Source organism: Chiloscyllium punctatum, unplaced genomic scaffold (genome assembly GCF_047496795.1).
Source record: "Chiloscyllium punctatum isolate Juve2018m unplaced genomic scaffold, sChiPun1.3 scaffold_220, whole genome shotgun sequence".
Taxonomy (NCBI): Eukaryota; Metazoa; Chordata; class Chondrichthyes; order Orectolobiformes; family Hemiscylliidae; genus Chiloscyllium; species Chiloscyllium punctatum.
The window spans coordinates 294519-308076 of record NW_027309954.1 but is presented as its reverse complement, the minus strand read 5'-3'; positions in this window follow the sequence as shown (position 1 = coordinate 308076).

Below are 13558 nucleotides of genomic sequence, written 5' to 3'. Positions count from 1 at the left end.
TTGCTTACTTGATAACGAGGGTAATTGGGGACCTTTGGACATTATGTCCACCGTGGGGCCATAAGACAGTCGAAATCTCCTTCTACAATAATGTGCCATGATGCAAGATAACTTACTTTGGATAATGCATCTTTCAGGATTTTAAGACAGTGCGCCAGGGGGCAATAAACATTCAAAATATTGTATTATTTCCCAAAGTTCAAGACTTTGGGAATGATGATCCTTCCGTGAGTGTCTAATACAATCTAGTAATTTAAATGGAAGATTCTTCTTCACTAGTATGGTTTCTCCCCTACTCCTAGTATTAAAAGACGTGAAATAAACTCGATCAAACCCACCCTGCTATAACGTCAAATGTTCCTTGTCATTAAGGTGCATCTCCTGCCATAGGACAACATCCAACCTCTCTGTTTTAAGATGAGAAAGTACATTTATCCTCTTGACTGGCAGATGGCTCCCCTTAATGTTCCAGGTACAACATTTAAGCACATCATTATCCAGAACACACTGTAGCAACATTTCAACTCTAGAGTTTCACATCGAATTACACAACGCTGATCATTAATGAAAAAAAAGACTCATTGGGCCTAAAAAACTGTACAAACTAAAACTACTACAACTAACAAGCTCTCAAATCTTTCCAAAGCTAAACACATAAAATTCCAAAGAACGAAATAAAATCCAAAATGCCAATGACACTCGATTGGGGAATTTACCCCCCATCGCCCACTGGGGAGGCTTGCATATCTCCAAACCTTATCTTCTGCCCGCTACCAATTTGGAATCCGGGGCAATTAACAACAAAAATCGGGCATGAACTGCCCTTCAGTCGGCACTTAGTCATCACCAACTAGCTTTGTAACTCCCTCCGGCTTGGGCTGCACCCCAGACACAAGCAAAGAAAGAATAAAAAAGTAGTAATACTAATGAAGAAGTTAAAACTGAGTACTCTACCCATTCCCAACTATAATTTAACACTGGTTAATAGCAGAAAAATCCAGCAAAATTTCTTTAAGAGAGAAACATGATTATCTAAATATCCAGCTTACTTTAAAATGTCCACAAAGTTTTCGCTTTCTCTGGAGAGTCAGACGAGTTCGTGGATCGATTGAAAGCAATACGGAGCACCACTGAGTACCGTAACGAATATTGAATCCAGAATTCCCTTACTCTTCTCTTGATATCATCAAAAGATTTTCTTTCCTGAATCACCGCCGTTGAAAAGTCCTGAAAGAACATAATACTGGAACCCTCGTGAATTAAAGCCATCGGATCTTTCCCTTAGGTTCTGGAAGATTCCATTAGTCTGTTTGTCCCCACAACTGTGTAATTGAACAGGATGAAGGCGTTGGTCTGAGTCTGACTTCCGCGCCGTAACCCAATGAACTGTGTCACTTTTCACCCGTCTCTCCTCAGTTTTGAAGTGAAGGAATCGCTGCAGCCAGTTCTTGAAAAAGCTCAGCGGCTGACCACCTTCTGTCCACTCCAGCAAACCGATGATGTGAATATCCTTCATCCTACTCCTGTTCTCGAGGTCGTCATCTTGTTCAGTTAATTTGCAGACCTGCTTTTCAATGGCGAGGATCCTCTCCCAAGAGGAATCGATCACGGTCTCTGCCCTTGCAGTTCGGCTCTTGACATCGTCTGTTTTGTTTCCAAGGCTGTCAAGTTGCTGCTCATGTTTTTGGAGCACAGCTGAGAGCGGCTGTAGCCACTGCAGTGGCTTCATCCCTTCTTCAATCATGTCTTCAATCATTTCGCATAACTTGGTGAACTCAGTGACTAAAGCCTGGTGAGTAACTGGGTCCATGGAACGAGCAGAGTGGGTTGCAGTTACAGCCTCAGGCATGCTCGATGCTTCTGACGGGTGCACCATGTGTTGGGACTGACTCGATTCTCTCCCATGTTTTGTTATTTCCACTTGATAAAATGGGATTAATAAAGATTCCATCACTCTTTTAGTGTTGAATGTTAATTAAATGCCAGGGATGGGGTGGGTTAGAGAACCACTTTGCCCGTATGTTGATGCAGAGCCCAGTAAACCAGACCTTCTGGATTGCCGCCATCTTTTATTCCCTCTGAACATTTTATCGATATTATCATTTCATTTTACATTACATTCTTGGAGATTCTGAAGCTGTGTTATTTGATACCACTGTCTACATTTCCTGCCACTCTGCACATTGCTGCCCATTCCTCGATAATCCTTGACTCTGTTGTTACTTATGAACCTTCCGTCTGTGCCTCAAAAATATTCAATATTTCTGCAGACTCACAGCACTTTGAGAAAACAATTATAAACATTGTGATCTGAGTGAGAGATTAGTTTTTTTGTGTCTCCTTATGTGAGAAAGGATATAATTACATTGGAAGCAGTTTAGAGATATTTCATTTCACGCCTTCCTGGGGTGAAGGGTTTATATTATGAAGGCCTGAACAGGTTACTCTTGGAATGAGAATGAAACATACAAGACCTTGATAAGAGTGGATTATTTATGTACCCACTGGGTGCTTGTATAGGCCAAATTTATTGTCATTGTCATACAACCTCTACAGTGTGGAGGCAGGACATTCCGTCCATTAAGTCCACACTGACCCACCAAACAGCATCCCACCTGGACGTGTCCCCCAGTCGTATCGATGTAACCCGGCATTTCTCACAACTAACCCTCCTAACCTACACATCCCTGGGCACTATGGGCAATCCACTTTAAACTGCACATCTTTGGACTGTGGCAGGAAACTGGAGCACTGGGAGGAAACCCACACAGGCATGGGGAGAATGTTCAAACTCCACATAGAGGGTCGCCCGAGGTTGGAATTGAACCCTGCTCCTTGGTGATGTGAGGAAGCAGTGCTACCAACAGATCTACCATACTCCTCCGTTAGTTCTGTTAGTAACTTGTGGCTGACTAAAGAAATCTGCCTGACTTGTTCTTATCACTGAACCTGACCCAGTCTGAGATCTTTATTACCGGCCGTATCACAAACCTGGTTACATTTAAAATTTGTTGTGAGCAGTGGAAGATTCGGACGAGAAAAGGAAAGAGTGACACCCTTCATCATCAGTCACAACTGGAGTGAGAAAAAAATCACAAAGTGGGAATTCATTCAAGTGGGAATTCTGTTTCCCAGAAGTTTGGGATGGCTGAATCTTTATATTATATCGAGGCAGGCTTCATCAGATTTTCCATAGACAGGTGAATCAGGGATAATGGTGCATGGAGAGAAAAGTGCAGCTGGAACCACAATGAGATGAGCCATGACTTTATTTACTGGTGGAGTAGTGTCAAAGGGCCGAATGGCCCACTCGTGTCCCTCAGCCCTGTGTTCTGATGTTCCTTTCAGCCCTTCGGACCTGCTACACAGGGGCAGATCAAGGCCACTCCGATGGTTAGGTGCAGTTTTGGAAATGTACTCGGAAAATCCAGGCTGGGTCAGGAAGTGACACTCACCCCCAATCTCTGTTTCCAGGCTTCCCCTCTCCGCAACGTCTGCTCCAGATGTGGGTCGTGTTACAGACCCAGATTTACTGTGAATACAGCCCCATACATCACTCAGCGCTAACTTAAACAAATCCTCTGCTCACCCTAATCCAGCATTACACAACACAACTTCCGGCAAAATAACCAGTTACTTTGCAAAAGCATAACATGTGAAATTAATAAATAGGAACAAGAGTAGGCTATTCGGCTCCTCAAGATTGCCCTGTCATTTATTACGAACATGGCTGATCTACTCCAGGTCGAACTCCACTTTCTTGCCAACTCCTTGTATACCTCCCCACCGCTCTGGGTTAGGGAATTCCAGACATTCACTACCGTCTGAGAGAAGACATTACTTTGCATCTCAGATAGAAATCGATGTTCCATATTCGGTATCTATATCAACGAGTTCGAGACTCCACTCAAGAATGGTAACAACTGCTCAGTATCTACCTTCTCAAGTCCCTTCTGTGTCTTGTATGTTTGAGCAGTATCACTCCTCATTAATTTAAACCCCAATGAATAATCGCCTCTCCATTTTACAGATTCTCAATATCGCAGCCCTTTCATTCCTGGAAGCCGGCTAATGAACCAACCAATTACTTGCTGCATCATCATGCTGACTTTATGTTTCATACACAGGAACACTCCAATCCCTTTGTACTATTCTTTGTCTGTAAGTCCTCTCCATTAAATAACAGCCTGCCTTTTGCTTCTCAGTGTCATCCTCGAACTCGGATGTATACTCAGCTCCCTTCTTCAGACTCTCAGTATAGAGTGTAAATAACTGATGCCATCGGACTGATAGCTGTGGTTCTCCAGCAGATATACCTTTATCATGAAGATCCATTAATCCTGACTCTCCGATTTCTATATGTGAAGCAATCATCATCCCATGTTAATACATTCTCCATCAACCTAGGAGCTTCTGTCTTGTGTAAGAACATTTATTTTGTAATACATTGTGGAAAAACTCTGGAAAGCCTGGTGTCTACCAGATCCCCTTTATCAAGTCTGCTTGTTACATTCTCAGGCATCTCCAGAAATACTTTACATGATTTTACAGAGCAAAATATAACTTCCCTTTCACAAAACCACTCTGAACCTGCATGAAGCTTTTCTAAATGTCCATGCTGGCCAGGTTTTCCAAATTAAGCTCGCCCCATCTGCTTTCATTTGGCCCATATGCCTCTAAATGTTTCCCATCCATATGTTTGTCCAAATGTGTTTTAAATGTTTTAGCTGTACTATCATCGACCACTCTTCTTCTGGCAGCTCATTCCATACCCACACCACCCTCTGTGTAAAATCACTGCCCCTGCGTCCCTTGTAAATTTTCCCTCTTTCACCTTAAACCTATGCCTTCTACGGCTGAACTCCCCCATCCTGGGGAAAAGACCTTGGCTATTCACCCTATCCGTACCTCTCATGAGTTTAGAAACTTCTATAATATCATCCCTCAACCTTCTACACTCCATCCAATACTAACTTCAAGAACAAGCATTTAAAGATAAATACTGCAAATTTGAAACTATAGTAAACATGACAGGTAAACAACACTCTTACCAAACTTCACACTGTGATTTGTTTTTTCTCCCTATTGCAATACGAAGGCAGCATGAAACGCTTAATAGTGCCAATAAGAAGTGAAGCACCTGGTATCCTTTGTCTAAAGGGGGCGATGACTCGACAGTGAAAACGTATTTATGGCCAGATCTTTATAATGCCACATAGTCAACATTCTCCCTCCTGGCCTACCTATGACCTTGTGTGATTGTGTCTTCTTTATCTTACACTCAATAGAGAGAACCCCTTTCCCCATTCACACCTTAATTTAAACCCATTTTATATCACCTTCTCGTTCACCACTGCTAAAAGCCGGTTTATCTTTGCCACCCCCTCTTTTCCCTGTCACCTATCTCCCACCTCTGGAAAGCTATTAAAAAGCCAAGTTTCCAATGCCTTTCAGTTGTGAAGAAGTGTCACACTGGGCTTGAAATGCGAACGCTGTTTCTCTGTCTCTGCAGATGCTGGCAGACCTGCTGAATTTCTCCAGAAATGAATAGGCCCGGAACAAATTTTCACAAAGCAAATAACTATGGATACTGGTAATAAAAATACTAAAATTGCTTGAGAAACTGGGAGCTTTGTCGAGGGTCACTGTACCTGAAAGATAAATACTGCATTCATTCCAGAAGATGCTGCAATTTCTTCAGCAATTTCTGTTTTTGGACAATTTCCAAAGAAGTATGTCAAAGATGCTCAAACATCCTGTCCAACATGGAGTGTCGTACACTGCAAATTGAACAGTAACGCATGGTGGACAAGTTCCTTGACTCTGAAACTGCATAGGTCTGGCATCACTGACACTACAGAGCTTTTAATCATGGTCAGGGAGAAAAACAGAGGGAAATACATTCACTTCAAATACAGAAGTTGACATTGTGGAAGAGAAATGATTTCAATCATTACTTTAAATTGATTGAATTAAAGTAGCAAATCAGAGGCGTGACACCAGGGAGAGGCCCTCAGCAGAATGAGAATATGAAAATGCAAGTGTTACCGCATCAGAAACCAGGTCAGGTAGTGAATACAGGGCTGATGGGTGAATGGGTCTCGTGTGAACTGGGGGACAGTCAGTAGAATTGAATTGTAGATATTGCAACTCAAACTGGGTTATCATTTGATGCTGTAGACCACAGCAGCAGCAGAAGCAGAACTGTATTCAACGACAATCTGTAACATTTTACTTAGGACAACTCATCAGTCTACCACTACCATCAAGCCGATCCATGGTTCAGTGATGAGTGTGGGTGAACATTGCAGGGTCGGAATCACGTGGACCTAAACCTGTTGACAACCCATTAAAGCTACCACACTTAACTGGTTAAATTCCGACCAGCAGAACTAATGTCTGATGGAGAGGGGAAATGATCCCAAGACTAACAGATCAGGTCTAAGCTCTGTCGTCCTGCCAAATCCAAACAATAATGTCGATGGACTATTAAACAAATTACTGGAGGAGATTACTCCACAAACATCCTCATCCTAAATATCGGAACAGCTCTGTACGTCAGTGAAAAAAGTCAGGGATGTGGTGTCTGCACTATCCTCAGCCAGACGGGTTGAATGGATGATCCACCTCACACTCATCATGATTCCCACAGAATCACAGATACCAGTCTTCAGCAATTCGATTTGCTGTATAGTCATGAGGAAACAGCTAAACACTATTGATACGACAAAGACAATGGGCCCTGACCCCATTCCTGCAATAGGACTGAAGACTTGTGCTGCACAACAAGCCGTGTCCCTGTGGGAACTGTTTCATTCCAGCTCCAACTCTGACATCTCCCTGGCAATGAGTAAAATTACTCAACTATGTCCAGTCCCTGAATAGGAGAATAATTACAATCTGACCAATTACCACCCCCTCAGTCCCATCACGACAGTCACATTGGTGGGAATACTTTTTGATAGAGCTGTCAAATAGCACTGAAATAATCAGGACAGTGTGGGTTTCCAATAGGTTCCCATGTAGAGATGGTGCTGTAGTGAACATATCATTGGATTACGAATCCAGACCGGGCGAATGCTCTGGCAGCTGGTGCAAGTTAAATAAAATATCGAGACCTAAAATCTGGTGTCAGTAATAGTGATCTTGTGTCCAATGTTGATTGTAAACATCCATCTCCTTCCCCAATGTACTTTCAGGAAGTGAATCTCCCATGCTTTCGTGATCTGGCCTAAAAGTGCCTCCAGACGCACAGACATGGTCTCTGAATCGGTCACGTGAGACACTTAATTGTATCAAACTACTCTGAGGTCTTTAATGATAAAACCTGACAGAACACCCGGCATCAACCTCGTTATCAGAAAAGGGAATGGGAAACACAATCCTGTCGACCCTGCATAGACATTCTTCCTAACATCTGAGAGCTTGTGACAACATTTACAGAGCTTTCCCACAGACTGCACAGAAACATCGGGAGAGGAGGAGGTCATTCAGCACATTGAGCTTTCCCCATGCTATTTCATGGGCGAACATCTCCTCAAAGCAGTTTTCCCCACACAATGTTCAGATCCCAAAATGTGTTCAAACATTTTGAACTATAGTGCCTTCGGCCCATCAATATAAAGGGAATTCTCTGATAATGTTTGTTTATTCAGTGCAATTTGACTGCAATGCGATTCGTGAACCATTTTCTATAAAGTGAACTATCACCCCTGCTTCCAATCTGTCTCACCCTGTCAGAGTTTTACATATCTCACTGATATCTCCACTCATTTTCCTAAAGCCCATGGAATATAGGCCGAGTCACCCCAAACTCTGCTCCCACAACTAACCTGTCTTCCCAGAGATCAGTCTGATCATCCTTCACTGCACTCCCTCAATGTCAGGTTTGTCCTTTATTAGGTAAGGACACCAAAACTGCACACAACACTGCACAATGTTCGAGATGGGGTCCCACCAAGGCCCTGTAAAGTTGCAGTAAATGACCCTTACTCCTGTATTCTAAATCCCCCTGAAATGAAGGTGAATGAACCATTTATCTTCCTACCTATTTTCTGCTCCTGCAATATTGCTTTCCGTGACTGGTGTACAGGGAGATCCAGATACTTTTCAATGTTACAGCTCCCCATCTGATGGGCCTATGTACACTGTATACAGCGTGCAAATGCCATTCCAGTTATCGACTTCTGTGTTCAGAACTCACTACCCTACATGGACTCCGAAGGCTGCGCAGACATAAACAAAAATGTAGCTTAAGTTCATTTATTTATCAAATTTTTTCAACCAATCACTTTTCGAATGATAGGCTGATCCCATCAAAGTACACAACCTGTCATCCCTGCCATTGCTCTCCATCTGCCAGGTATTTGCCCAGTCACTCCACTTGTCTCAAACACTTTAGAACCATTTTTACATCCTCCTCATCCACTCACAAGCTGACATCATTTTGTGCTGTCAGCAGACTTGGAAATATTGCAATTGAGCCTCTCAACCAAAAATATGACGTGTATTAGGAATTGTATTAGGAATTGCTGGATGCCAAATCTCGTTCCTTGTTATATCCTCCAAGACTTCCACTCAAAAAACATGGTTTTGTTCCTACTTACTCTTTCCTGCCAACTCTCCCATTCTAAAACCATGACCATATATTAGCCCCAGTCCCATAGGATTCGAATTTGCACAATAGGCTTGGTGCTTTATCAAAAAATCTTTCTGAGATTCCAATCGTATTGCGTTGATACCGTCTCCATAATTTTCCTCAAATATGATTCCTATTTCATAAACCTCTGTTGACTTTGTCTATGCCCATTAATTTCAGTCCAATATTTTCTCTAAAACTTTTTAGTTGCTAATTTCATTCTATTCCCTTTTTCTCACCAGACTAAAGTTCCCTAGTATTGCGAGGAAACTTTATTTATTTATTTTTTATTCTGTGAAGGCATAACTGAAGTATTTGCTCCATTGATCTGCTATTTCCCTGTCCTCAATTATCTGGTATCAGACTGTAAGAAAGCTGCACCTTTTTTTCTTAATTTTGCCATTGATGTATTTTCAGAAGATATTACAAACTCACTCATATACACGGTGATAAGATATTCTTCAGACAGCCATCAATTCCTATCTTAAGCTACTGAATGATTGACCTTCCACAGCCATACAATCACAGAAGTTCAGACTCTGTACTATCGGAAATACAGCACGGTCTACATTATCCCACTTTCCAACACAAAACCCGCTGCTGTGAATCTTATGGCATTTCAAATGCATAACCATGTATTTTATAATGGTTTTGAGGTTACCAAAACAATTCCCCTCTCACGAAGTGCATCCCAGACTGCAGCACACTTTGGGTGAAAAACAGTCCTCAAATCCTCACTAAGCCTCAAACCCTTCACTTTAAAAGTGTGTCCCTTTGACTAAAAGGACCATCTGTAATCTATCCACCCCCATCCATGTCCCTCATAATCTTATGCTCCTGATTCACGTCCCTCTTAGCCTTTTCTGCTCCAAACTAAACAACCCGAGCTTATCCAGGCTCTCTCCATAGCTGATATGCTCTATCACAGGGAACATCCTGGTGAATCTCCAGTGCAATCACATCTTTCCTGTAATGAAGCTCCCAGAATTACACACAGTATTCCATCTTGGCTAATGAAAGTTCTGCATAGCTCTTATAATCTATGCTTCGATGTGTGAAGGCTGTGTTTACACTCCCGTACGCTTTCTCAAATTGTGTGTTACCCTGTCCAGCCACATTCAGGGATATGTGGAGAAGCACCCTCTCAGCTTCCTAGTGTGCTGCCATTCATTGTGTCCTTGCCTGCCTGGTTCCTTCTTCCAAAGTGCATCACCTCATAATTATCAGGGTTACATTCCATCTGCCATTGATCAACCCATCTGATCATTTTCTCTGTATTGATGTGACCATCTGTCCACTCCATCGGTATCTTCCTGTAACATAAGGCCTTCCTCCTCACTGCCAACAAACCGGCCAATCTTTGTATCAAAGACAAACTTACTTATGACACCCCCCCCCACCCCTCGTCCATATTCACAGCTGCATCCTTTATGATAATGTTTAAAATCACAAAACACCAGCTAATTTATTTGGAGGCTAGTGTCCAATGGTGTACCACGGGGATCAGTGCTGTGTCTCTTAATATTTGTGATTCAGAGGTGTTGGTGTTGGACTGGGGTGGACAAAGTTAAAAATTGCACAACATCAGGTTATTCTCCAAAAATGTTTATTTGGAGGTACGAGCTTTCGAAGCACTGCTTCTTTATCAGGTGGTTGTGCGCTTTGATGAAGCACTTCGAAAGCTAGTGCCACCGAATACGCCTTTTGGAGAATAACCTGGTGTTATGCAATTTTTAACTTTGTCCACCCCAGTCCAACACCAAAACCTCCGAATCACAAATATTCAGAGACACAGCACTGATCCTTTTGGTACACCACTGGACACTAGCCTCCAAACACAAACAGCCTTCTACCACCACACTCTGTCTCCTACCACTAAAGTTGATTTGGTTGCAACTTGGCAAATCACTAATGAGTCCGATCTGTTCCCTGGTTATCCTGTTCCGCTGGACACTCTTGTAGAATATCTGGAGATTCTCACTAATCTTGCCTGCCAGTAGGCTTCCGTGCCACTGTGATAAGTGATGAATTTCCTCCTTATTGCAGATTTAACTGGCCTGTCCCAGATCCTGCCATTATTTGCCTTTAATGTGGAATAGAAAGCGAGGGAAGAGTTCTGTTTATTTCCAACTTGTGATATGTTTTGTAAATTTTCAAAATTTCACTGTAACCCACCACTCATTTTTGAATCTCGAGAGAACACAGACCGAGTTTCCTCATCAGGTAACCTCATCATCTGAGGGATTAATCTGGAGAATGCCCATTGCGCTTCCTCTGTGGTCAGTATATTCTTTCTGAGATTCGGTCACCAAAACTGTACACAATACTCCAACTACCGTCCCATAAACACGCTGTGAAACTGTTTCAACATGTCTTTACATCAAGGTTCTGGCTTTCTTATATGAACGCAAACCAAACTGTAACTTTCCACTTACATATGTTCTTCCAAATACCCTTCACACTCATTGCATTTACGGACTCACTGAGATCTTATAGAAACCCTTCCGAAATTCCAAAGTCTGCAACTTCTACTGGTTCCCCATTATCTATGTTGTAAGAAACAACTTCAAACAATTCCGAAGTTTATCAAGTATGATTTCCCGACCAGAAATACATGCTGATTCTCTCCATTGTTGCTGTTAATTTCTAAATATCAAAAATGTCATCCTGTGTAATAGATTCCAACAGTTTCCCTACAGATGTATATTAATTGGTCTGCAGTTCTCCACACTATGTCTTCTTCCTTTTGTAGCTGTTTGGATCCCTTCCATTCATCTATAGTGCTTGGTTCACGTTTATCCACAATAGTTTCTGGCCTCTGTAGAATGTACAGGAAAACAAAACACAGTCATCGACAGTGCAATTAATACTACTGTTGGTGATTTATTTCTGACGTTTTGATGGGATGTACATCTGTTTCGTTAGACTTAGCAATGCTCAATCCAGCTACGTCTTCAAGTACTACCTTGTTACTGATTTGAATTGACTTTACGTCTTTCGGTCTAGAAAGCTGATATAGTCACTTGGAATTACTGGGTGATTTCCTGGATATTACTCCATCAAGACAGATGCAAAGTAACTGGTTATTTTCTTGGCCATTTCCCTGATCTCCACAATAACCTCTCTGCTCCCAATTACAAATTTCCACATTTGACCTTGCTTTTATCTTGTTTCCTTTGAAATATAGATCGTAGATTTTTGCAGTCTTTGTGTTCCTGTTTGTTAGCAGGCACACTATCTTTTTGGTTTCCTTATCAGTTTCTTGGCCTTCCTTTTCTGGATCATCAACTTCTGAGAATTCACGGGTTTCCACAATATCTGGAATTCTTCTGAAGTCACTTCCTATGATTAATAAATTTTCTAATTTGTGATGTTAACCATCATTGAGTCACTTTCTCACTTTTTGGTGTTTGCACCTGAAATAAATGGACGTATTTTTCAGACTTTGCAGTTTTTCTAAAACCTTCTGGTACTTCCCAGATTTCTTCAGGAACACTGCAGGAGGATAGATAAGAAATTGCGGGAGCCCTGGTTGGTTCTTTTCCATCATCGCTGGTCAGGTCCCTGACGACTGGAGGGTAGCGAATAATGTGCCCTTATTCAAGAAAGGCTACAAAGGTAAATCTGGGAACTAAAGAACAGCAAATCTAAAATTCTAGTGGGTACGTTACTTGAGAAGATTCAGAGAGATTGGATATACATGCATTTGGAGAGACAGGATATGATTTGGTGTATGATTTAGAATGGTGCTGGAAAAGCAGAGGAGGTCAGGCAGCATCCGAGGAGCAGGAAAATCGAGGTTTTGGGCAAAAGGCCTTCATGAAATTCAGCACGTCTTTGTGCATGGGAGATCATGACTCGTAAATTGGTTAGAGTTCTTTGATAAAGTGACCAGCAACGTTGAGGAGGGCAGGGTGGTATACATAGTCTATATGGATTCCAATAAGGCCTCAATAAGGTTCCACATGTTCCGCTGCTCTGGAAGGATAGATCACATGGAATTGAGGGGGAGCTGGCAAATTCGGTACAAAATTGGCTTGGTGTTAGGAAGCAGAGGGTGATACTGGAAGAATGCTGGTCAGACTAGAGGGCCTGTGACTAGTGGAATGCCTCAGGGGTTGGTGCTGGGACCACTGCATATTACATATGTCTATGATTTAGATGAGAATGTACAGGCATGATTTATGAGTTTGAAGACGACACTAAAATAAGCAGTCTCATGGCGAGTGAGGAAGGTTATCATAAATTTCAGAAATTTCAGCAGTATTTTGATCAGCTGGGGAAGTGGACTGAGAAATGGCAAATGGATTTTAATAAAGTGTAAGTTCTTGCATTTTAGAAATTCAAATCAAGGTTGGAATTTCATGGTGAATGGTTGGGTACTTAGGAATGTAGTGGAACAGAGGGACCTCGGAATTCAGGTTCTCTAGAAGTTGATTTAGAGGTAGAGAGTGCAGTGAAGATAGCTTTTGGTACATTGGCCTTAGTCAGTGTATTTCACTGAGTATCAAAATTAGGGAGGTATGTTGCAGTTATATAGGACACTACTGAGGTCATATTGGTAGTGTTATGTTCAGTTTTGTTCACTTTGCTATAGGACGGATTTTATTAAACTGGAAAGAATGCAGAAAAAAAATATAAGGATGTTGCCAAGGACTCAATGGACTGAGTTATAGGGAGAGGTTGGACAAGCGAGGCCATCTTAGTTTTGTGTGTGTGTGAGGCTGAAGGAGGATCATATTGAAGTCTGTAAGATCATGACAGGCATGGATAGAGTGAATGTACCCTGTGTTTTTTTTTCCCCAGGGTTGGGAAATCACAGATCAGTTTAAAGTCAAAGGAGAAAGAATAAAAGGGAATCTGAGGAACAACCTTTTTACACACATGGGCTGGTACGCATATGGAATGAGTTGCCAGAGG